Source organism: Thamnophis sirtalis, unplaced genomic scaffold (assembly GCF_051295495.1).
Source record: "Thamnophis sirtalis isolate CommonGarterSnake01/CBP01778 unplaced genomic scaffold, rThaSir2_p1.2 scaffold_6, whole genome shotgun sequence".
Lineage (NCBI taxonomy): Eukaryota > Metazoa > Chordata > Lepidosauria > Squamata > Natricidae > Thamnophis > Thamnophis sirtalis.
The window spans coordinates 56322583-56346208 of NW_028261386.1; the positions used below are offsets into that span (position 1 = coordinate 56322583).

The 23626-nt window shown below is 41.9% G+C and overlaps 1 protein-coding gene across 4 annotated transcripts in view; it reads right to left on the reverse strand.

Moving 5' to 3' along the window:
- The window catches only part of DAAM2 (dishevelled associated activator of morphogenesis 2), a 207987-nt gene that overhangs the window by 154207 nt on the left and 30154 nt on the right, over window positions 1-23626 (reverse strand). For 2 of the 4 annotated variants that reach the window (XM_087717911.1, XM_087717908.1), the window contains exon 1: window positions 19621-19878. The exons of 1 other annotated variant lie outside the window; for it this stretch is intronic. The gene's annotated coding sequence lies outside the window, so the exon portion shown is untranslated. Of the gene's footprint in view, window positions 1-19221; window positions 19324-19620; window positions 19879-23626 lie in introns of those variants that run through there. One more of the 4 variants, XM_087717910.1, reaches the window with a different exon arrangement.

Consider the following 23626-nt stretch of genomic DNA (forward strand, 5'->3'; position numbering starts at 1 on the left):
CCCTGATCTTGTGAACTCCAATGGATCTAAACCACAGTGAGGTCATTCGTTAACTGTGGAAAAAGGCAGCCTTTGGTGGGCTTTCATCCAATTAGCCTCTGCTGTACTAATAACCTGGAAGAACACTTCAAATTCATAATGCAAGCCATTCACTTTGTGATAAAAACAGGAGAGGTTTATGTACACTTCATTGCATCTGACAGTATTAACTGCAGTTTCAAAGCAACCCTGTGGGTCTTGGAAAGCTCCCCTTGCATTCATAAGCTATTAGCTGCAGAGGCTGGAATCCTAACTAGCCGTTTTCCTGTATAACTCTTATTCTTTCACTGGCAGACAATTACATTTTTGCAAGTATCCAATAAAATTAAAGCAACAGAGGTCATCTATTAAAATGAAGAATTAGAAACCATAGCCACAAACTTTCTGCTGGTTGAAAGCCACTTGCAATGAAGAATCGTAAAATAAATCTGACTGTATGTACGTTGTGCCCAGGCCATGAGCTTACTTTTTAAGGGAAATGATGCCCCAGAGATGTCTTCTTGCTCTTAAAGTCAGGCCAAGACATACTCACTACCCTGAGCTAAACCAGGATACTTTGCAAGAACACGACAAAAGTAAAAATGCTGATCTCTTTTTTTTTTTCATTTCCCCAGCAGGAAATGAACGTAACATTATTAGCCTTTACAACTATAAGACACAGAAATCATGGCCAACTTCATTAAAGAGGACTGGATCAATTCATGTGTAGGATGAGAGCAGAATGTAAGTAGCAGAGGAACAAACTATGTAGCAGAGGAACTATAGTATGAAAGAGCTCAGCCCACCATTTCTTGCTAGTGAGCATCTAGTGATAAACAAAATGCTGGACTAAGTTAGACCTTGGTCAGATGCAGTAAGACTATTACGGTGTATCTAATTTAACAGCAGAGACAAAGTCTGTTGTACCATGAGACAGGAGATAGTAGCCTAGGCTGTAGATGCTGAGTATAGAGACTGTTGAAGGGTAGAGTAGTATGCACAACTAACTTGATACTCTGCACAACTAACTACTTTGCACAACTAACTTGATACTCTGAGACACTGGTCTACTAGTCTGCTGAAAAGCAGTATCCTGTCCCAGGGATTAAACAGTTTGGACTACAAGTATTGTCAGGAATGATGGTATATTTTGTAGTTTGCCTTTGCCAGCAATGGAAAATCACAATTAAGTCAGAGATCTAAATGCTAGAAAGAAGTATGGCTTTGTTTGGATTCAGAAAATAAGTAGTATTACACCCAGATGAACCTCCTAAAAGAAAGCTTATACTTGGGGGGGAGGGCAACAGACTTGGAACAATTTTCAGAGAAATGGCTTTGAAGATATTCTAAGCAAGACTCCAATATATGTTCTAACTTCCCAAGAAGAAGATAATTGTAAAGATACTGACACCTTAAGATGTTCTGGAAAGTTCATGCACAAGAAGAGTAATATGGGACAGAGGTGGCTCTCAGGAATAGAATGGGTATGGAACTAGGTATAAATTTCCAGGTAAATACATATAGAATACAATAAAATGTTTTATGAGATCTAATGGTTAAGGCAAGAGAGAGAGTGAGTGAGTGAGTGTTAGACATACATACACACCCTACACACCCTACAAACAAACACATATAATACCCAATTTTATCTAGACAATTACTTAAGTAAGCAACTTTTCCAATTATCCTGAGCCTAAAGGACTGCCAAGGTTGCAGGCAATGTTGCAGCACAGAGGATGAGGGTGGAGGAAATAATGAGGCATAAGGCTATTTTTTAAGTTTGGCTTTTCCCTTCTGTTCTTTAACAAATGACAACTCTGCATGAGTCTGGGAGAGGTAATTGCCTACTTCAATTTATGAAGATGACAAGAATCTCATACTCCACATTAGCTATAATATTGTTCTGTTGTAACAGTGACGCTCATAAACTATTGCAATTAATAGCCAGTCCTGTAGGAATTGAAGAAAATTAATAGAGTAAAAAGAAAATCCCACTCAGGGGCTTATGCTATTTTGAAAATGGTCTATCAGAAATTACATTCAAAAGAAGAGGGAAATGTCATCATGGCCCACACTTATAGAAAAGGCATTCGGTCAGTGGTTGAAGGGGCCCCTCCATCATCTTGTCTTTGGGAGAAGAGATTAACACCACAAGATCACAGTCCTATGATTAAATGCATACCTGATTGTAACTGGTGCTGATTATCTTGGAACACAGAGTTTCCCCCCCAAAATTTGTATGCTTTTACATGGTAGTATTTATAGATACATGGTAGATTTTGTAGTAATGAGGAGTAAAATTAGAAAGACAATATGGTTACCCTTTAGATTAGAACAATACTGGAGGTCTGTTCCTATTATTTCACCTCTAATGCAACCTTCAACCTTTCTTATCCTGGGATTAAAAAAGTTGAAGTTCAATACATTCACAGAGAGAGAATGCTGAGAAGACTTACTTAGAGTTAATACTTGGTGCTAAGTTTCATGACTTCTTGGAAAATGTTATTTATTTATCTGTATTTATTACATATCAACTCCAATGGACTATAATGGGAAATGAACATTTTTGATACAACACTCCTTTAATCCTTCTTCTCTCTTATAGCAATACACTGCATTCAATGTCCTCCTACTCATCAAACCTATATCATCTCAGCAAGAGCTTACTTAAGACTGAACTTTATTATATTATTGTACACCTCCACCTCTACCAAAATATGAAGGTGCCCTGTTAGATCATGGCCTTCCATATTCTGAATGAGACCCACAGTAATACTGGTATACAAAGGTTAGAAACTTGAAAAAGTTGGGAAGAATAACAGAGTTGGAAAGGACATTGGAGGTCTTCTAAGTCTTCCTGCTCAAACAGGAACCTTATATCATAAATAGTTCTTCTTAAAAACTTCCAGTGTTGGAGCATTCACAACTTCTGGAGGCAAGTTGTTCCACTGATTAATTGTTCTAACTGTCAAGAAATTTCTCCTTAGTTCTAAGTTGCTTCTCTCCTTGATTAGTTTCCATCCCTTGCTTCTTGTCCTGCCTTCAGGTGCTTTGGAGAAGAGAATGATCTTCTCTTCTTTGTGGCAGCCCTTTAGAAAGCACAGGAAGGATACAGTGCTATGATAACAGGTATTTTGCTAACAACAACAACAACAACAACAACAATACAGTTAACATCTTCCTTCTTCTTCACAAGCAAGTCCCAGTTCCCTGCTGTGTCAACAAAATGAGTAGTTATTTTCAGTCCTTAAAAACAGACATACACTACAGAGGAAATCCATAGAATCATTACCCTCTTTCCTTAACTACATTTTAAAAACTTCAACATGCTAATGAAAATCAGTTCTGGGTGATTTCCTTCATTATATCTAGATAGAACGTCTTATTCTCCCAGCTGAAAGCAACAGTGTGGTTTAGAACAGACGGGTTTATACTCTGCTCAGAAACAGGAGGGAGATGGAGGGAGAAAACAGAGTGATCACAACAATGGTTGGATTCATGCTAGACCTAGGATTTTGGGCACAGATTACTCCTGAAGTAGAAGATATCAGCCAAGAGTTTCTTTTCCCTGTTTCTCCTTCTCTTTGCAAAATAGAAAAGTAGCATTAACAAGGATGAATATCTGGTTAATGTACACCTGCTATTCTCTGAATCCAATCCACATACATGGTAAAATCTTACTGTGTTTCCTACACGCTATAAGAAATAAAACTCCCGATAGTCCAAAACCCCAACAAGACGTTAGGAAAAGAAAAATAGAAACATAGCTTGTCAATCTTTCTATCATATTGTAGTTCTCCCACAGTAGTCCCTGACTATGGTCAATTCATAACAACAGGCAACCAGCCAACTGCTTTGAAGGGCCATCTGAAGTCTGTAGTTCATGTAAAATGCCACTGTACTTCATAATATACAATTCCAGTTTTTGGAGAATATTTGCAAATTCTCAGGCTCCATGCTTCCTCTCCCCACCCTATCCTGCTCTTTGAGCTCTGCTATGTCTCACATCTCAGAGATCCAAATTTCAAGAACCAAATTTCCTCCTTTCCAAGCTTTTGTTCTGTATTATATTTTGCCCAGTGGAGCATATATGATGGGATAAAGGTTTCTACTTTGCCTAGGATTCTGCCGAGGATACTGTGTTTTATTTCTGTTTAAAGCCAGATCCAAATGAATAAATCAGCTAAATGTTTAATGTAAAAACTCTCTTTCAAACAATACACAAAATCACCCCAAGCAGTTTTATCCTGAAAGGATCATACTAGCAACATTGGTCTTAAAGAGGGGAGGGGAATATCCTTTGTAAGTTTTTGAGTTATGTTTATCCAAGTCGTTTCAGAACGTGAAGAAATGAAAGCCCTAAACTAGAGCATACAAAAAAAGACTAAAACTATACAGGCACAATAAATCTCAAAGAAAAGAAAATGACTGTAACTTCAGCTGACTTAAATTTGCATGGATTTCCTTGCAGCAGGAAAATGTCACATTTCTTCACAAGATAAATATTAAAATATTGCCTCTGGATCACAATAGTAGAATGCAGCAACCTACCGGTAACTAGACACAGTTATCTATGGCTAATCCTCAACCTGGTCAGTTTCCTTAGAAAATTATAGTTAGCCCAGGTCAATTTGGCTACCTATAACTTATTCATTTCCTTTTGCTGGTTTTATTTATTAGATTCTCATTCAGGACCTCAAAGCAGACTACATAATGTTCATTCCTCCCATTTCTCCCCACAACTCCAACCCTAACCTGTGAAGTAGGTTAGGCTGAGACAGGGAAGGAAAAACACTGGCCCAAACTTTGTTACTGAACTTCCATAACTGAGCATGAACCCGAAACTAGGTCTCCAGAGTCCTAGTTCATCCCTATATGCACTGGCTCTCTATATTCACCATTGCAGCAGGTTAAAATCTGACTCCTAGTTGTGTACGCAGAATATCAAAGATTAAAATTTCAAACAAATCAATTCACACATAGAATTTTGCAAACTAAGCTGAAGTTTAATCAGGGAAAGATCTTTTGGGCAGATTTCTCTTCCTTTCAACACAGATCATCAAGGCTCAAATCAACTGGAATGGGATAGTAAGGAGTTAAATATTCCCAATGCCAAGGAAAAGAAAATGTGGATTTTTCATCCTTACAAAAACCATATTCATGTATATCTAAAAGTAACTGAAACAAGATTGCTGAGTAACTTCGAATTTCTAGAAATCAATTGAGTTTTGTTCAGAGCTCTATAACCATCTCTACACTCCAAACATTAAAGCTGCAAAGGATTCCTTACTGATTTCTTGGTGGTACAGGATGATTGCCAAAAGAGGTCAAATAAAGATCCAGGAGTTTCACTCCAACTGCTATAGAAACAGTACTAGCTCTGTCCTGCCTACACAGTTCTCAGAATTCTTTAATCAGCCATTCTTACAAGCCTGTCCCCATCATTCATATTTTTGTTAAAAAAAGATTTCCTCATTGGGAAAAATATTGTCATTGTTTTTTAAACATATGCTGTATGCCTGCATGTGCAACACAGCACATTGACAATGTCACATAACAGGAGCACAATGAGCTGTGAATATGAGGGGTGGGATAACAAATCCATATCAATCAAACCTAGAACTCTGGCACATGAAAACCAAACTACTTAGTTTTAAAAAGGAAATAGTAGATACAGAGATACAGGTATTCCTCAATTTATGACCATAATTGAGCCCAAATTTTATGTTGTTGTGAGACATTTATTAAGTGAGTTTTGCCCTATTTCACAATCTTTCTTGCCACAGTTGTTAAGTGAATCATTGCAGTTGTTAAGTAAATCTGTCTTCCCCGTTGACTTTGCTTGTGAGAAGGTCACAAATGACTTTGGGACAAAGTAACAGTCATAAATATGAACCAGTTGCCACAAGCATCTGAATTTTGATCACATGATCAGGGGGATGCTGCAAAGGTCATAACTGTGAAAAAGGTCAAAAATCACATTTTTCAGTGCCACTGTAACTTTGAATTATCACTAAATGAACCGTTGTAAGTCAAGGACTACCTGTATTATCTGATGAATCTCAGGTGAGGGTAGGCACAAAAACATAATGTTGCATATGGCAGGTGAGAAAAATACACTGAATATCTCCCCTATTATTTCAATTCCTTGCCAATTCATAGAGCTAAGTTGAATCCAGCAGTGAGACAGATGTTCTCTGTTGAGAGACTACTATGCACAGTTAAGAAAGATGGTGGAGAAATCAGAAATCTACAAATATGAAAGGAACAGGTCAGATCACAGTATTATTTTTTTTTAGTATTTTATTAGTATTTTATTAGGATTTATAGGCCGCCCTTTTCCCTGAGGGGACTCAGGGCGGCTTACAATCATTAGGGAGGGGGTGCAATTCAAAATAAACAATATGTGAGCAAAATAAAATAATAAAAACACAACTTGCATTCAACATTCAACACTCGGGTGGGGCAAATTAGAGGCTTATCCCCAGGCCTGTTGGGATAGCCAGGTCTTGAGGGCTGCGCGGAAGGCCTGGACGGTGGTGAGGTTGCGTATCTCGACGGGGAGATCGTTCCACAGGGTCGGAGCTGCAACAGAAAAGGCTCTCCTCCGTGTAGTCGCCAGTCGACATTGACTGGCGGATGGAATTCGGAGGAGGCCCAGTCTGTGCGATCTTATCGGTCGGAGGGAGGTAATCGGCAGAAGGCGGTCTCTCAAGTACTCAGATCCACTACCATGAAGGGCTTTAAAGATGGTCAACAGCACCCTGAAGCGCACCCGGAGATCAACAGGTAGCCTGTGCAGCTCGCGGAGGATGGGTGTTATGTGGGCGAACCGAGGTGCGCCCACTATCACTCGCACGGCCGCATTCTGAACTAACTGCAGTCGCCGGATGCACTTCAGGGGCAGCCCCATGTAGAGCACATTGCAGTATTCCAGCCTAGAGATCACAAGGGCTCGAGTGACTGTTGTGAGAGCCTCCCGATTCAGGTAGGGTCGTAACTGGCGGACCAGGCGAACCTGGGCAAATGCCCCCCTGGTCACAGCCGACAGATGATGGTCGAGAGTCAGCTGTGGATCCAGGAGGACTCCTAAGTTACGAACCCTATCTGAGGGGTATAAAGTTTGACCCCCCAGCCTGATAGATGGAACATTAGCCAAATTGTTGGGAGGGAAACACAACAGCCACTCGGTCTTGTCCGGGTTGAGTACCAGTTTGTTAGCGCTCATCCAGTTCTTAACGGCCTCAAGACCCTGGTTCATCACGTCCACTGCTTCAATGAGTTGGCACGGGGCGGACAGATACAATTGCGTATCGTCCGCATATTGATGGTATTTTATCCCGTGCCTTCGAATGATCTCGCCCAGCGGTTTCATGTATATGTTAAATAGTAGGGGGGATAAGACCGAACCCTGCGGCACCCCATATTTTAGGGGCCTCAGGGACGATCTCTGCCCCCCGACCAACACCGACTGCGACCTGTCCGAGAGGTAGGAGGAGAACCACTGCAAGACAGTGCCTCCCACCCCCACCTCCTGCAGTCGTCGCAGAAGAATACCATGGTCGATGGTATCGAAAGCCGCCGAGAGGTCAAGGAGAACCAGGATGGACGCATGGCCTCCATCTCTGGCCCTCCAGAGATCATCGGTCAATGCGACCAAAGCGGTTTCTGTGCTGTAACCGGGTCTGAAGCCGGACTGGAAGGGGTCAAGGTAGCTAGCTTCCTTCAAGGCCCGTTGAAGCTGGAAGGCCACCACCTTCTCAACAACCTTCCCAACAAAGGGAAGGTTGGAGACAGGACGGTAGTTATTTAAAATGGCTGGATCCAAGGATGGTTTCTTCAGGAGGGGTCTCACCACCGCCGTTTTAAGTGCGGCGGGGAAGTGCCCCTCCCGAAGGGAGGTGGTTACAACCACCTGGATCCAGCCACGTGTCACCTCACTGCTGTTGGCAACCAGCCAGGAGGGACACGGGTCCAGAATACAGGTGGAGGCACTCACAGCTCGAATGGCCTTGTCCACATCCCCAGAGGCAACATCCTGAAACTCAACTCAGAGATGGTTTGCCAAGTGATCCTCTTGTGTCCCGGCTGGATCTGCAGCGGTGGAGTCCAAGTCCGACCGAAACCGAGCAACTTTGTCCGCTAAGAATTGGGCATAATCCTCAGCTCTACCCTGCAAGGGTTCCCCCGTATCCCTCCTATTTAGGAGGGAACGGGTTATCCTAAACAGGGCGGCTGGGCGGGACTCAGCGGACGCAACCAAGGTGGCAATATGAGATCTTTTTGCTGCCCTAAGTGCCCTGATGTACTCCTTGGTGCAAGTTGTTAGGAGTGCTCGGTTCGACTCGGACTTATCGGACCTCCACAAGTGCTCTAGGCGTCTCCTCTGGCGAGAGTTAGGCTTTGGGACAGAATAGCAAAGTGTGGCATAAATATAAATCCACAAGACTTGCAATAGATAGTTCTTGTTTAGTAACTACAATCACAACCAGCTAATAGCCATTAAGCAGTTATCAAGTGAAACCACAACTGTATTTATGAATTTATTTCAGGTTTCCTTGATTTTACAGACCTGCGAAGGTTGCAAATGTAAGAAGTGGTTATAAAGTTACTTTTCATCCTTGCTGTAACTGCAATATAGTAATAGCATTTACATTTATATACTGCTTTACAGCCTTTACTAAACAGTTTTCAGAGTCAGCCTATTGTTCCAACAATCTGGGTCCTCATTTTACCGACCTCAGAAGGATGAAAGGCCAAGTCAACCTTGAGCCGGTGAGACTCGAACTGCCAGCAGCCGGCAGTCAGCAGAAGTAGCCTGCAGCACTGCATTCTAACCACTGTGCCACCACTGCTTTTGGTGTCTGGTCACTAAATAAGGCAGCTGCTAAAAGTGGGCCACCTGTAATATAGTTTTTAGTTTTAACAGCAACTGCAGAAGAGGGGCAAGGCATTCTGTGCCTCACCAACACCAACCAAATGACTTTAAGGCTCAGCAGGTTGTGTGAACCTAGCCTGAGGCTTCTTCATGAACCTTTGCCAAGTAAAGCATAGTTCTGGCCTTCCCAAACTTCCAGTAGCCTCTTCCTGAGCCTCTGCACACACCCTGCACTTACCTGCATCCAAAACAGGCTGCATGGAGGCTCCTGGGAGGGGAGGGGAAGGGTGCAGGGTCAGCCAGGAGTGGGATTTGGGGGTTCTCCGAACTGCACAGAATCTTAGCTAGAGTTTTTCCTGAACCCCCGCAAACCCCAGCAGCCCACCCCTGCATATATAAACAGAATAAAAAGATAAAAGCCTCCCATTTGGATTCAGAAGGATTTATGAAGTTCTGACAATTTCTCCAAATGTTTTAAAGAACCAGAGAACAACTCACTGTTTGCAGAGGCTAGAAGTGTAATACTAGGGAATCAAGAATCAAGCACTCACATCAAATATCTGTACTCATACCTAGTCCATTTAGCTGTATTTAAGCCAGACAAATATTTCTAGCTACAACAATATTTAGCCAACCTTATATAATAGTTAGCATGAGTTGAGAACACATGTTCCATCTCATAACTTCATTTAAAGTATTGCCTCTTCTATTGGATTTTTATACCACTGTATTTTGTTTATTTTGTCCAGCAACACAGCTTATTAAAACTCTCTTGCTTTTTAAAAAAGGAAGATACATGAAGAGTTTTCACTGAATACACTAGAATACACAGTAGGCCATAAAAGATGAATAAAATATCAAATACGTTGGTAAAAGCATGTCTTTAAAAGAGCACTGTTATTATGCACAAAATATCAAAAATAAATTGCATTTACTAATTAATTGGGGAACAAGCACATTCGATGTTAATGGAAGGGAGCGGGCATTAGGGAAGCGATTCTCAACCTGTGGTTTGCGACCCCTTTGGTGGTCGAATGACCCTTTCACAGGGGCCACCTGAGACCATCAGAAAAGACATATTTTCAATGGTCTTAGGAACTGAGACACCTGCGTGCCAGTGTTTGGAGCCAGGGGCGCGGCGGCAGGGGACGCTGTGAAAGGGTGGGGCTACCTGACAGGAGCGGCGTGAGGACAACCGATGCCCAGCCAATTGCAACATGAGAGGCACCGGTGGGCGGATCAGATGGCTGCGCTTGATGACGGGAGGGAAGGGGGTAGAATGGAGCGCCTGAGCGCTGGCGAGGCAGCGCCCTGACAGGTGGCAGGACTGAGTTTGGTCTCCCAGCAGTGAGGGGAGGGGGGGGGACACCGGGAAGAAGAAGCCGAGAACCGAGGTGGGAAGAATGGCGACGATGTCCCTTCCCGCCTCACATTTTTTAGTTTTAAGCTTCCATGCTTAGAATGGAATGGAATGGAATGGGAAAATGGAATGGGAATAGGAATGAAATAGGAATAGGGATAGGGATAGGGATAGGGATAGGGATAGGGATAGGGATAGGGATAGGGATAGGGATAGGGATAGGGATAGGGATAGGGATAGGGATAGAATGAAATAGAAATGTTTATTGGTAAAGTGTGACAAGGCACACAAGAAATGTGTCTCCAGTGCACCAAATCACAGTGTACATATAAACAGCAAGTAATAGGTCTTAGGTCATAATAATAGTTACAATCATTAGTTACAAACAACAATTGATAAATCATAAAGAACCAGTAGGACAAGATGAAAAATAGGAAGGGATATCCAACCTAGTACTGTATTTCTCTTTGAACCATTTTTTTTACTGTCTTTCTTCTCTATTTTATTTTTATTTTGTTACCAACTGAAATGTTTCATGGACTTTTTGTAACAAGGTTAGAGGTTATATTATATTACATTATATATATTATTTTCATTAGCAAACCATTTCACAATATATAATTACATATTATTTTTGTGATTAATCACTATGCTTTAATTATGTTCAATTTGTAATAATGAAAATACATCCTGCATATCAGATATTTACATTATGATTCATAACAGTAGCAAAATTACAGTTTTGAAGTAGCAACGAAAATAATTTTATGGTTGGGGGTCACCACAGCATGAGGAACTGTATTAAAGGGTCGCGGTATTGGGAAGGTTGAGAACCACTGCATTAGGGGATCAGAATGACAGCAGGGAATGTTAGTTTCTTCAGCCTTTCAATTAAAGCTTCTGGGATCTTTAGATCCTTGGTAATTATAGATCTGAAACTGTAAGGCATGAGTTATTTCAAACAAATTAAAAATAAGAGGGCAGCTTTACAATTAAGAAGAGAATCCCTGCTTCCAGTTTTCATCTGCATTTTCTTTATACTGAGAATTGTATTCTCAGTTTACAATAAGCATTTGGCACAGCCAATCAAGTCCCAGCTCACATTACTGGTATTACAGTATCAGGTTACTATAAAAATGTTCTGCTTCTCTAGCAGCCGATAAAATTGATCCTTTTAAATGTTTCCATCAAAAGCTCCCTCACAGGCTTAGAGTTTCTAGTTCACGCTGTCTGGGCTCTTTCTAAGCTTTAGTCAGAAATACCTTTAATAAAACTGGAATAGAAACCATTTATTTTCCCCTTTTCCGCTCAGCTGTACTTGCAACACTCGGGGCCCTGGAGTTTCTTTGAGGAAGGGCAGTAGGGCAAGAGCTGAAATATACTGTAGCATAAACTGCTTCTACCAGGGTTTCCAAAGTTTATTTTTTTAATTAACTGAAAATGATAACACAAGAGCAGTACCATTTGGTGAGCATTCCAGTTTCATCAATTGCTGGAAAACGTTCGCTCCAAAAAGCTGAAGTTTCAGTACTTTCCACAGATTTCAAAATAAACACAGCCATATGATCAGGCTGTCAAATAGCCAGATCTAGGTAAAGTTACCAGCCACAAAGCTATGCACATTGGCACACCCACTAAATTTTGCTACATGGCGTCCACACTGTGCATTTGAAAAGCCACAAAATGCCAGGTTCGAACCATGCGTGTTACACTAGTGAGATATTCATCAAACTAAGAGCAATTTCTTCCAGTTTGTCCTTAGTCCACCTTCTTCTACATGGAAACTGCATCAAGCACATAAACTCCACATGCAAGATCATTTAAAAATTGGACAAACTTTCAACCACCTACACATTTCAGAACTGCCAAATACCATAAATGGGGGACTCCAGAGAGAAAGGTCAGAAAAATGGGACAATCCTGGCACAAAAGGCCTCTTAGGCCTCTTTTAAAGTAACAATTAACAATTGTGCTACAAGCAATTAAATAACAGCACAAAAGAAACAATTGCACTAGGAATCATAAGTTTGAGCTTTAGAAAAATCATAATTCCTCCTTCCATTTCCATTAAACAGCCAAGGCAGTACAGCTGGTTTTGTTTTGTTTTGTTGTTTGTGCTTTCTATTCAGTTTTGACTCCTAAAGAATATCTAGACAAGTCCTGAAGACTATCTAGACAAGTCCTGAAGACTATCTAGGTAAATCCTGAAGACGGACAAGCCCTGCAGTTTTCTTTCAGAGATTTCAAGATTTCAGAAGTGCTTTCCATTACCTCATTCCTAGGGATGAAAGAAAGTGACTGGCCCAAGGTCACCCAGTTGGCTTTGTGTCTCAGGTGGGTCTAGAGCTCACAATTTCCCAGTTTCTAGTCTGGTGCCTTAATTACCAAACTGGTTCTTGTTAGAGCTGTTAGAGCTTCTTAATTGAATTTTATAAAATAGCACAGCCCAATATAAACTTTATTAAGATTTTAGATCAGCCTTTATATACAAATACCTAAAACATATTTAAATTTCCCCACAATGCATTAAATAATAATAAAAGGAAAGCTATGCTGTGGGTTAAACTTAAAAAAATTATGGGAGAAGTACAACTGGGTGCTGCCTCCTTCTATCAGCCAGATAGGATTTGGCTACCCTGTGAGTAAAGGCATTCTTATGGTCTGCCAGCACAAAAGAGCTAAATGAATCACAATCTCTTCCCACATATAAAGGGTCTACATATCACAAAGGTTTCTGTAAAATTTACAACACAAGGGGACAATATCAGACATCTTCTATGGCCTGGGGAGTCACCTGGGCAGATATGTTCATGGAAAGGAATCTTTTGATGTTTACCATCCCTAATTCCTGAGAGCAGAGCATCAAACCTAGTTACCGTAGTTAATGTTAATGATTGGCAGTAATCCAAGATTTGTATTGCCTATCATCCCATGTCAACAATCCTCTCCTTCAATATCTGCTTTGCTTCATTATGTCCCATTTTTCTGTATTGTTTCACCTTATAAGATAAGCCATAGGCAGCCAGATTTTCTCTAGCACATTTCTTCCAGATTGAAAGTTGTTTACAGGGATATCAGCCCACTGGGGCTCCTAAATGGTTCATCAGAACTAAAAGAGGAGTTAGGAAAATTGGCTTCTGCTACATCCTTCTTTTGGCACAAACAGCCCCTGGAATTCAGTTTGTTAGGAAACCACACACAAACACACACACACACACACTCTTGGGGAACTACTCAAAATGTAAAATTTCCCTCATGCTCAGGGTTCAACTGATGATCACATCCAGAACACAGAAAAAACTCCCTTTCCCTTATTTAACCAGCCTAGTAATCCTTACTACTGACTCAATTCAGACATGATGATGCTAAACCATGGTTTGTTCAATTACGGCTTATAGAAATAATCACAATTGCTTGGGTTTGCATACTTGAGTCATACAAAACCAGAATTCACACAACCTAATAAATCAAAATCAATCACATACTGTGGATAAGGATGATCTATTAAAAGGTTCCTTGAAGTATGCAAACATTGCTGCAAAAACAGCTTCCTCTCCTCTAATCCATTTTATGATGATCTGAACTCTACTATAATAACCTTCCATTCTGCATATTCATAAAGCCTTTGTCTTCTCATTACACCAATTTCCTCAGAAACCATCAACCACACATTCTTTCTCTAAAACAGCAGCAAAAAGGCTTTCTTGTTCTGGTGCTGTACAGATCCCTAATATTATGCACATTTCTAAAACCAATTGCTCGGAAGATAGAATACCAGCATGAACAAGTAGGTCAAACTGGAATTTAAAATGTTGTTCTTACTTAGGCCTATGCAGCATCAAAGCCTTCCTTTTTAGAAATGAACTCATTATATTATGGTCTGGACAGATCATAATTAGAGTTTCATGGAGTTTCAGATAAGGGTTCCCTACCACCAGCCTATCCACATAATTATAAGGAGAAATTTAGAAGCCCTTGTTTCTATTACTGATTCCATTGTTTGCAGCTGGATTTAATACTAAACTGCATTTTTTAAAAAGTGGAAGTTTTTTTAAGTTCCACTTAACAATAAAATTGGACAAGAGAGAATTGTGTGTGTGTGTGTGTGTGTGTGTGTGTGTGTGTGTACATCTGAAGCTCACTGCAACTCTTCCTTCTTGCACTATACCCGTGATGGCGAACCTAGAGCATGTGTGCCACAGGTGCAAGGGTGGGTTCCCGCCAGTTCTAACCTCTTCAATAGAAGAAGATCCATAAATCTACAGTGTCGTTTAGAACCAGTTCCAGCTCCCTCCCCCTGCCCGTCGGAAGAGCGAGAGGAGGAATTCTGGGAGTTGAAGTCCACAAGTCTTAAAGCTATCAAGGTTGAAAACCCCTGGGGTTTTTTTCCTAAAGGGTTAGGGCTTTAAGACCTGCGTGCTTCAAATGCCAGAGTTTCTGAGCCAGCATTTTGGTTGCTAAGCAAGAGCGTTGTTAAGTGAGTTTTACCACATTTTACAACTTGGCCACACCCACCCAGTCACTCCCACTTGATCACATGGCTGGCAAGCCACTTCCACTTGGTCACATGGCTGGCAAGCCACTCCCGCAAAGCAGGCCACACCTACAGAAGGGGTTCTAAAAATTTTGAAACCCACCACTGCATAGGTGGCACATGGAGCCATCTCTGTAGGCACAGGAGCCGTTGTCCTAGGTCAGGTCTACCGCACATGTGCGCATATGCCAGCCAGCTGGTTTTCTGCTGGCTATGCCCACGCCACCCCTCCCCTCCCAGGAGTCTCCATATGGCCCGTTTTGGATGCCAGGCTTATTCGGAGGCTCTGGGAGGGAGAAAAATTGATCTCCTGGAACTCCAGAAACAGGCCTCTGGAGGACTGGGGAGGCTGTTTTCGCCATCCTGGAAGCTCCAGGAAAGCCTCCAGAGCCTGGAGAGGGTGAAAAACAGGCCTACTGGAAGTCTGGAAGCAGGCTGTTTCTGGTCTTCAGAGGTTTAAGGGAGGCCTGCTAGGTCCAAAATGAGGCCTGGCGAGGTCGCACACGCATGCGCGGGGGACAGGGCAGAGTGGGGCAGGTTGTGCATGCATGTGTGGGAGCGGGGCGCACGGGGGCATTGCATTATGGTGTGGGCATGATAGTGTATGTGTGTTTTTGGTACCTGAGGGAAAAAATGTTCAAAAAAAGCCATCACTGCACTATACCCTATAATTTAGTGATACTTGCATGGCAGTCCAATAGATGAATTCACACTACATTTTATGCTGATGGATGTGTCAAAAGGAATACAACCTATTGATGAATTAACAGCAACCAGACAAAGGCAATAATTTCTGCATGACTTGGTATGCTAAGAGCAGTAGATCTTAGAAAACTTTACTCTGGAAGTAGCCTTAAAAATCTCAAGATCCCTTTGCATTGACTGGTTCAGAATTCTTCAAGTGATTAATGTCCAACACGATGCATTCATTTGGAGAGTCTGGAATATTTTGAGGAGGAAGATGCTCAGTGGATTGCAGCAATAGAGTCCCCCTGACCCCCATCCTTCACCACTTATTACCAAGACTATTTATCAACTATGATAAGAAAAAGCAATAGGCCATGTATCTTTATACTTTTGTCAGTATAGCATAACTACGGCATATATAACTGGCCCATGTTGTATAAGAAACTGGCCCATGTTGTATAAGAAATTCTAATAAGATTGCTCTTATTAAGATTATTATTAAGCTCTTATTAAGACAAAAATTCTTAACTTTCAAATGTGCTGTGTCACTTTACAAACACATCTTTAAATGGCATGTTCTGTATGTTCCAGAGAGTCAATTTCTTTTAATTGCAATACTTTGCATAATCCATCTTCCTCAATCTGTGCTATCCAGATGTTCAAGAATCCTAATTTCCAGAATGTTAGAGAAAACTTTGCGTAATTTGTCAACCCTTCCAGGAAAGAGAAGAATATCAGACTTAAAACAAAAAGTATTTATCTTCTTTGTCAACATTCTCTATTGCCAGTCTTCCAGCGGTCAACCCAAATATTTGGCTGCACAAAGATCTTACTTTTCATCAAGGTGGTCTTAGCTTAAACAAAGTACCACTTCACATTTTATTTCCTTTATTCCCCCCCGACCTGAATTGGCCATATTCCAGAATATTTCTTTAAGGATCTCTCAACTCTGTTCCATCACTGAAATTGGAATTAGGGGATGGGGTTGGAGGAAAGGAAAAAAAAATCCCAGTGTGTGCACCTACAAAAGGCCCAAATTCAGGGCTGCAGGAGCTGCAATCTAGAGGCACAAAGGGACATATTTCATTGCCCCACTTCCCAATGCAATCCTCAAACATACCCCTGAAAGTACCTCCAGCGGGTCCCTCCAAGCTTCATGAACAGAATCTAAGTGCACACTAAGGAAGTCAGAGGAAGAGGAGGGGGGAGCCAGTTCTCCTATGAAAAAAGATTCTATCAGCAGAAACAGAATGCTGGATTTCACCCAGCCCTAAGAAGTGTTAAGTAGGTCTGAAAATATACACATCACCTGCCAGCTGTGTGTAAAGATAACCTTCTGGTAGGATGTGCTGCGTCACTAAGCAACACCCATAACAGCAAACTTTAAAAATCTTCAATGAATTGTAAATGCCAAAGACCTGAATGAGCAAATCTTATGATGTGTTTTCAGTAGCTTTTCCAAGATTTACTGTTTGCACTGAGAAAAGTAAGTCAGTGAGTGATCTCTCAACCTCAGAATGTTACGGTTACAGAGCTTTAGAAACATTACTCTGCATATTCAATTAATTCCAGTCCTGGATTTGCCCTAGAAATCTCAGATTATGAATTTCTACAGACACAATCAAGCTCTGATATTAAATCATTTGCGGTGTGAACTGCACTTTTCTACTAGCACTAAACGTAACTGTACTTGCAGGAAAGCATGCATAAATCTTTAACCTGAAATGAAGAGAAAACAGGGATAGTAAAAGATTGTTACCAATTTCAGCATCAGAAAAAAAAGCAAGAAGCCTCAACTTTTATATTCTGTTCCTGGCCATATCTCACACCCAGCTTTGGCGAAGAAAACCACAGCTCAGCAGGAAAGGATCTTCTTTGTATTTACGAATCCACGAATGCAACTGCCCTATTAGGAAGTCTTATTAACCCCACTCAAAAACTGTACCATAGAGATTCAAGACTTAATACTAAACAAAGAGGCCAGATGAAGCTCAATGGGTCATTTCTTCAGAGCCACAAATTTGCTCTTGATATGCCATGCTATTTCTTTTCATGGTGAGAAACCAGTTCTTCATCCTTTTTTTAAAAAAAAAATCCTTTAGAAGAGCTAACAAATCATAGTCAGGCCAATTAAAAGTCCTGGGAATGAAGAGGAGCAAATTCATTATCCAAATATCACTCTCAAGTTACCAAACTTGCACCATCTACATATAGGAAGCTCTGTTGTTACCAAGTCAGCCTCTTGGTCAGTATGGAGACTGAGTGGCATCAATACTCTTTTGGTCTCAGGCAGGGCTTTTTCCAGAAGTCCTGAAGACCAGCCAGTCATCTTTCTTCAAGCAAAGCAAGATGTTTTGACCCATTCCCAGTAGGGAAGGATAATAGATTTAATGATCAGATAATTCAATTTGGTTTTTTAAGGTACAAAAAACTGCAGAAAAGAAATAGTAATTCAACAGGTACAATAAGAGACATAACAGGTTGGAGCTACATTAAGTAGCCACGGAATGGAAAATCAACTACAGACAGTAGAGGCAGAAAATCAGAGGGAAGGAAGGAAAATCAGTATCCCAACAAGACAACATGAAGGTTGGCATTTCTGAAGATGATCACTCAACTCTGCAATATGATTATGAACATTTATATGATGATACTAATAAAGGAGAATATTTGTAGCTCAGGATTGAAATGAGGAGTCCTTCATTTGCTCTCTGAACTTGCTTGTTTTCTTGCAGAAGTTTCATTACCCTTAACTAGATAACATCATCATCATCATCATCATCATCATCATCATCATCATCATCATCAGGCATTGATGAAGAAAACAAGCAAGCTCAGAGACCACCAAGGACCCCTCATTTGTATGATGAAGAATTTGACAAGATACTGACATTCACTGAAGTCTTCAAGCAACTGGATAATAATATCCCCAAGCACCCCAACAAAAATGGGAGAAGAAATATCATTGCTGGCCTTGTGCATCCTGTTACGTCATCTTCAATCCAAGGAACAGTTCTGTGTAACTGTTGCTCACTCTTCAATTTCAATTTCAGTTGCTTTCACTAAAAGATTAACTCTGCATTCTCCTCTGGGGACAGTCCTTTTACTGAACAAACCTGCCATCCCAGCCTAGTGTGGAGCATTCCCTAAACTTGATATGTTTCGCAACTAAGCACAACTTTTTAAAGTTTGAGGAGAATTCCAAATTAATATATTTTAACAACATGCAAAGACAGATTCTCATCTTTGGGATGATAATTAGATATGATCTTCCAATAATATTGTGAAACAATTCTTGTACAGAAAAAAAAAAGAGTTCCTTCAAATTCGACAGAGCAATAGCGTTTCTTCACAGGTTTTATCAGCTTAGCCCGGTCACCCTTCTCTATTACCAATTCAACGCAACTGAATTATTCAACTCGTCAAAGTCCTACCCGGTTGCCCGTTTTTTTTTTAACACCCAATCATCCCCCAGCGTCGCAGCCACGCCCCCTGCCGTACCGCGTAGGAACTGCAAGAGTTCCAGCTGAGTTCGGATCAGCCGATTCCAATAACTGGCGACGAAGGGGATTTAGAAACCTCAACTTCGGGTATTAACGCGCCCCTTTTACTTAAGGTTTCCATTCTCTACCCCCCGCCACCCAATTACATCCCGAAGCGCAACGCAACATTTAAAAGGCAGGCAAACAATCATTCGAGGGAAAAGTTATTTTTAGCCTGGAATCCTGCGAACGCTTACGGTACCTGAGAATAAACCTCCCCAAGAGCTGCACGGTTGTCTTTTGAGTCCTTGTGCCCGAAATTACGTTCCCCAATCTAAGCAATCGCCGGGCTTCGCCCTTGAATTGCCTGCCTGCAGTGAATCGCACCCAACCGTTCGCCCTTCCCAAGCGAGAGCTGGTCGCTTGTTTTCCGCACCGGCCCTTCGCTCTCGGCTCGCTCGGGTATTTTTTTCCGCTTCTCACCCCCGCTGCAAAGAGTTAACGCGGCAAGGGGGATTTTTTCCAAGGAGTCCGCCACCTCAAGCGCCTCCTATGCGGGTCAACTGTCCCGCATAGGAGACGCCGAAATGAGCTTGCGAAGAATTTTGAACATTATTTTTTAAAAAAGGCCCAGCAAAGACATTCGTTCACCTTAACTTACCAAGCTCTCCCATGCAGGATGCCGGGATGGGGGGGGGGGGCGGTCGGCTGGTGGAAGGTTTTATTTCTCTCTCTTCTGGCTGCCTGGCTTCTCTCCGTCGTCCACCTAAGTACTACCGACCTGCCATCTCCTGTCAGCGGTTCCACGCCCTCCACAAACCTCCCCCGCCAGTTTTCGCACCGGCGGGCAAACTCTTTTAAGTCGTGTGGTTTGGGGGGGGGGGCGAAGAGGCGTGGACGCGCCCTTCGAAGACCGAAGCCGGGACTGTTTTCCGCTGCCAGCCAGCGGCCGGTTTACAAAGCACCGCAAGCGGAGCTAGTTCGCCGCTACCGTGCTACTCTCTCTCTCCCTCTCTCTCTCCCTCTCTCGCTCTCTCTTAAAGGGACCGGCCCCAGTTCCAGCCGGAGGAAAGGCAAGCGCTTTCGTCGCTGCGGTGAAGCTGCCGAATTTGGGCGATGTTTTTTTTAAAAAATTATTAAAGGAGCCTCGACGCTCTTGAATGAAAACGGCGCTGGGTGGACGCCAAGTTGCGCTCTCGCAACCCACCCACCCCGTCACACGAGGAGCCCAGCCTTTACTTTTGCTGCTGGTTTGGGTTGCTCCCCGCTTAATGCCCATCTCCCCCCAACCAGTCAAATGCTGCATCCTGCAGCGGTGACATTTATGGTCTTTCTTGGCGATTCAAATCCTTGCCTCTGTTTGTTCCCAAGCTACCTGTCAAGAGAGATGCCGGCTGCGGAACATCTGCAGCTTTGGCAGATCTTGATGGTATCTGTGAAAGGTGTGGGAATCGGGAAGGAAACCCCAAACTATACTTTTTAACGTTCGTGGCGCTAAGACGATTAAGTCACTCGTGGGCTGGGGATCAGATGGAGGTAATGGCATGAGGACCAGAGCATTTATTGGTGCTGTGGTTAAAAGGCAAGTAGGGAAAGGGCCAGTGGTGGGATTCAGTTCTGTGGGTGTGGCTTTGTGGGTGTGTGCTTTGTGGGTGTGGCAGGGGAGGATACTGCAAAATCCCCATTCCCTCCCCACCCCACTAATCTGCTTTTGAGATCAATTCTCTTCTTCAGGACAACAAAAGAAGCTGGGAGGCTAGGAGGCAGTGGGGGTGGGGCCAGGCTATTTGTGGGTTCTCTGAACTACTCAAAATTTCTGCTAATGGTTCTCCAGAACCTGTCAGAACTGGCTGAATACTACCTCTGGAAAGGGCCCCTTTGCTTGTGGGCCCATGAGATTTAGGATCATTCCTCTTAACGGCTCTGAAAATCCCATATGATAGATCAGAGTTCCCCAATCTTTCCGGGTTGGAGGCCTGGAAGGGGGGCGGGGGGGGGGAGGGAGAGGGGATGGTTTTGTGGGAGTGGCAGGAAAGCACCCATTACTCACAGGAGTGGAGCTGCAAATCCCCATGACGCTTGTGCGAGTGAGGCCTGGTTGCAAATAGGCTGGGGCCCACAGTTGGGGTCACCTGTGCTAGATGCTAAGTTTGCACAAGATAAGTAAAGGGAGACTGCCATAGAGCCATTAGTAAACAGCCCAACCAAAGAATCCCTAAACCGCCTCCACCCACACAGACAGGCAAGACACCAGAATATAAACTGACAGCAAAAAGCCCTCCTTGCTAGCACTGGTGATGTTACCTAGTTAGGGTAATAAAATGTCTGCAAGTAAACAAGCAAGCTCAGAGAGCACCAAGGACCCCTTATTTCAACCCTGAGCTACAAATACTCTCCTTTACAAATACAGGGAGACTGTATATATGTGGAGCAGCTTTTCCTAGCTACCAATGCACTGTGTGGACAACTACCTGATTCCGTGGACCGTCGTGCTCAGTTCTTTCAAAGTATCCAGAGATCTTATTGCTACAAGCTTGATGTGATGACCCAAATGTGGAAAGTCACAGCATTTTGATTTAAATAGGCCCTTTGAAATCAGGTCTGAGACTTTTATTTTGTAGTACCAACATGAAATGTTGCTGTCAAACCTGGTTCATGCATCATCAGTGTTTGGTTCAACCATGATATATATATATATATTAAATTGCAGTTGTAATTCTTTATATTAAGCCACAAATCATAGTTTATGAACTATACTTCTGTATTCAGTCAACATGCTGAGACAAAACTGAGTAAACTACATTAATAACTCATACAATATGTGAATCCAGAATAAATATTAGATTATGTAAGTAATGATGGCTATGTTTACACATTAGGCTAAAAAGCTTGGTTCATAAAGCTTGGTTCATGAATGTCAGCTGCCATTTTATTCCCCACCACATGTAATTCTACAGCCAACTAATTGTGGCTTACCATTTTGTTCAGACCTAAAGCAGTCACCAGTTTGGGTATCTGGAAGCCAGAATATTTACCCAATGTTTCCAGAAATCCCAAAGTAAGTCATAGTCATTCTAATGCTCTTAACTTGTAAAAAAAATCTCCCTAAAATAATGATGTATTTAAAATCAGTGCAGATTTTTAATACCATTCTTCTCTAAGAAGATACAGCAGATTATACAATTTAAAAGGGAGAGAAACAATAATAAGAAACAACAAAAAGACAGCATCCCATTCTCCTTCTAGCAAATAAAAATAAATCACCCCCAAACCCGTGGAAGTCAGTGGGAGGTTTCATACCAATCCTCTCTTTAGTTTATAACATGCTCTTTGGAATAATATAGCTGGAAGTGAGAGGTCTCAGAGGCAGACACATGAATATTTTCCTCCTAGAGGTTGTGTAGGTTAGCACAAGTAATTTCTTCTCACTTTATGCAACCCCAACAATTCTCTTTATATAATCTTAGAATAGAATAGAGCTGGAAGGGACCTTGGGGGGGGGGGATCTTCTAGTCCAGGCCCCTGCTCAAGCAGGTAATTTGGTGGAATAAAAGGAAGTAAGTTTCTGTCTCTCCAGTATATTAGATTCTGCCAGTGTTTTGGAGGAAGGAGAGAGTAGGTTTTCCAGCTCAATAGCCAAAACTGGTTCTCTAACTACAGACCAAGGCAAAGCAATCTGCAGACTGAGACCCATTCTTAAGACCAGTGGTTGAAAACCTCTGGCCTAGATGAATGACTAGCTAACCATGGGAAAGGTACATCTTGGTAAAAGAAATGGCAAAGCTGCCAACTCTAATACACATGTATTTTTCTGTGCTAGTGGTCCCCTGCACCACCACATTTATCCAGCATCATATATATTTTTTACAATATGATGATTTACAGTGATGCAGCAGGAACCCAAGGAAAACTCCAACTATGAAAGCTCTCCAATTAGACATATGTATATATTGACATCAGGACTTCATTAAAGAAATCTATTTTTCAAAGAAGTTTTGCTTGATGAATAGTCATACAAATTTGCACATGCATACAATATTTAATGCAAATGCAGTTTCCTCTGTAGGATGTGTCTGTGTGCTCTAGTCTCTTATATAAGAAAAAAATGGGATGAGTAAGATCTTTCTTAGAAGAAGATTTATTATTACCTTCCAGTGCAAATTTCATTGAAAAAATCTGTGTGATAAATTGGGACATTTTTTGTAGTTATTTTTATATTGACCGTTCCTTCCTAAGGACCAATGAGGAAGTCCTTCCATGATGAAAAAATGACTAATAATTAAACTGCATCAAATGAATTTTATAAAGATTTCTGCATGACCTAAATCGTTGCGATTTAAACCTTTTTTTTATTGCTAAATTCTTGCTGGCAAAGGATAGAACAAGCAGATCTCAAGACAATGGCCAATCTCTAATCTCCAATGGCCACCTTTGGGCCAAAAATACACCATGGAAAGTTTTCAGAGTCAGCAAATAGTCAGCCAATAGAAATGTTCAGCAAAATAAATGTTCAGTGGAACACATAAAGCACAATGGTGGGGAAAGTAAGATAGGGCTGGCTTTGTGCATAATGTTTCTCTGATGGATTAACCTTCACCTGAGAGGGCTGGGTCATGTTCTCAAGGACCAATGAGAGCCCTGGAAGGAAGAGGCAGAGTTCTAAATTT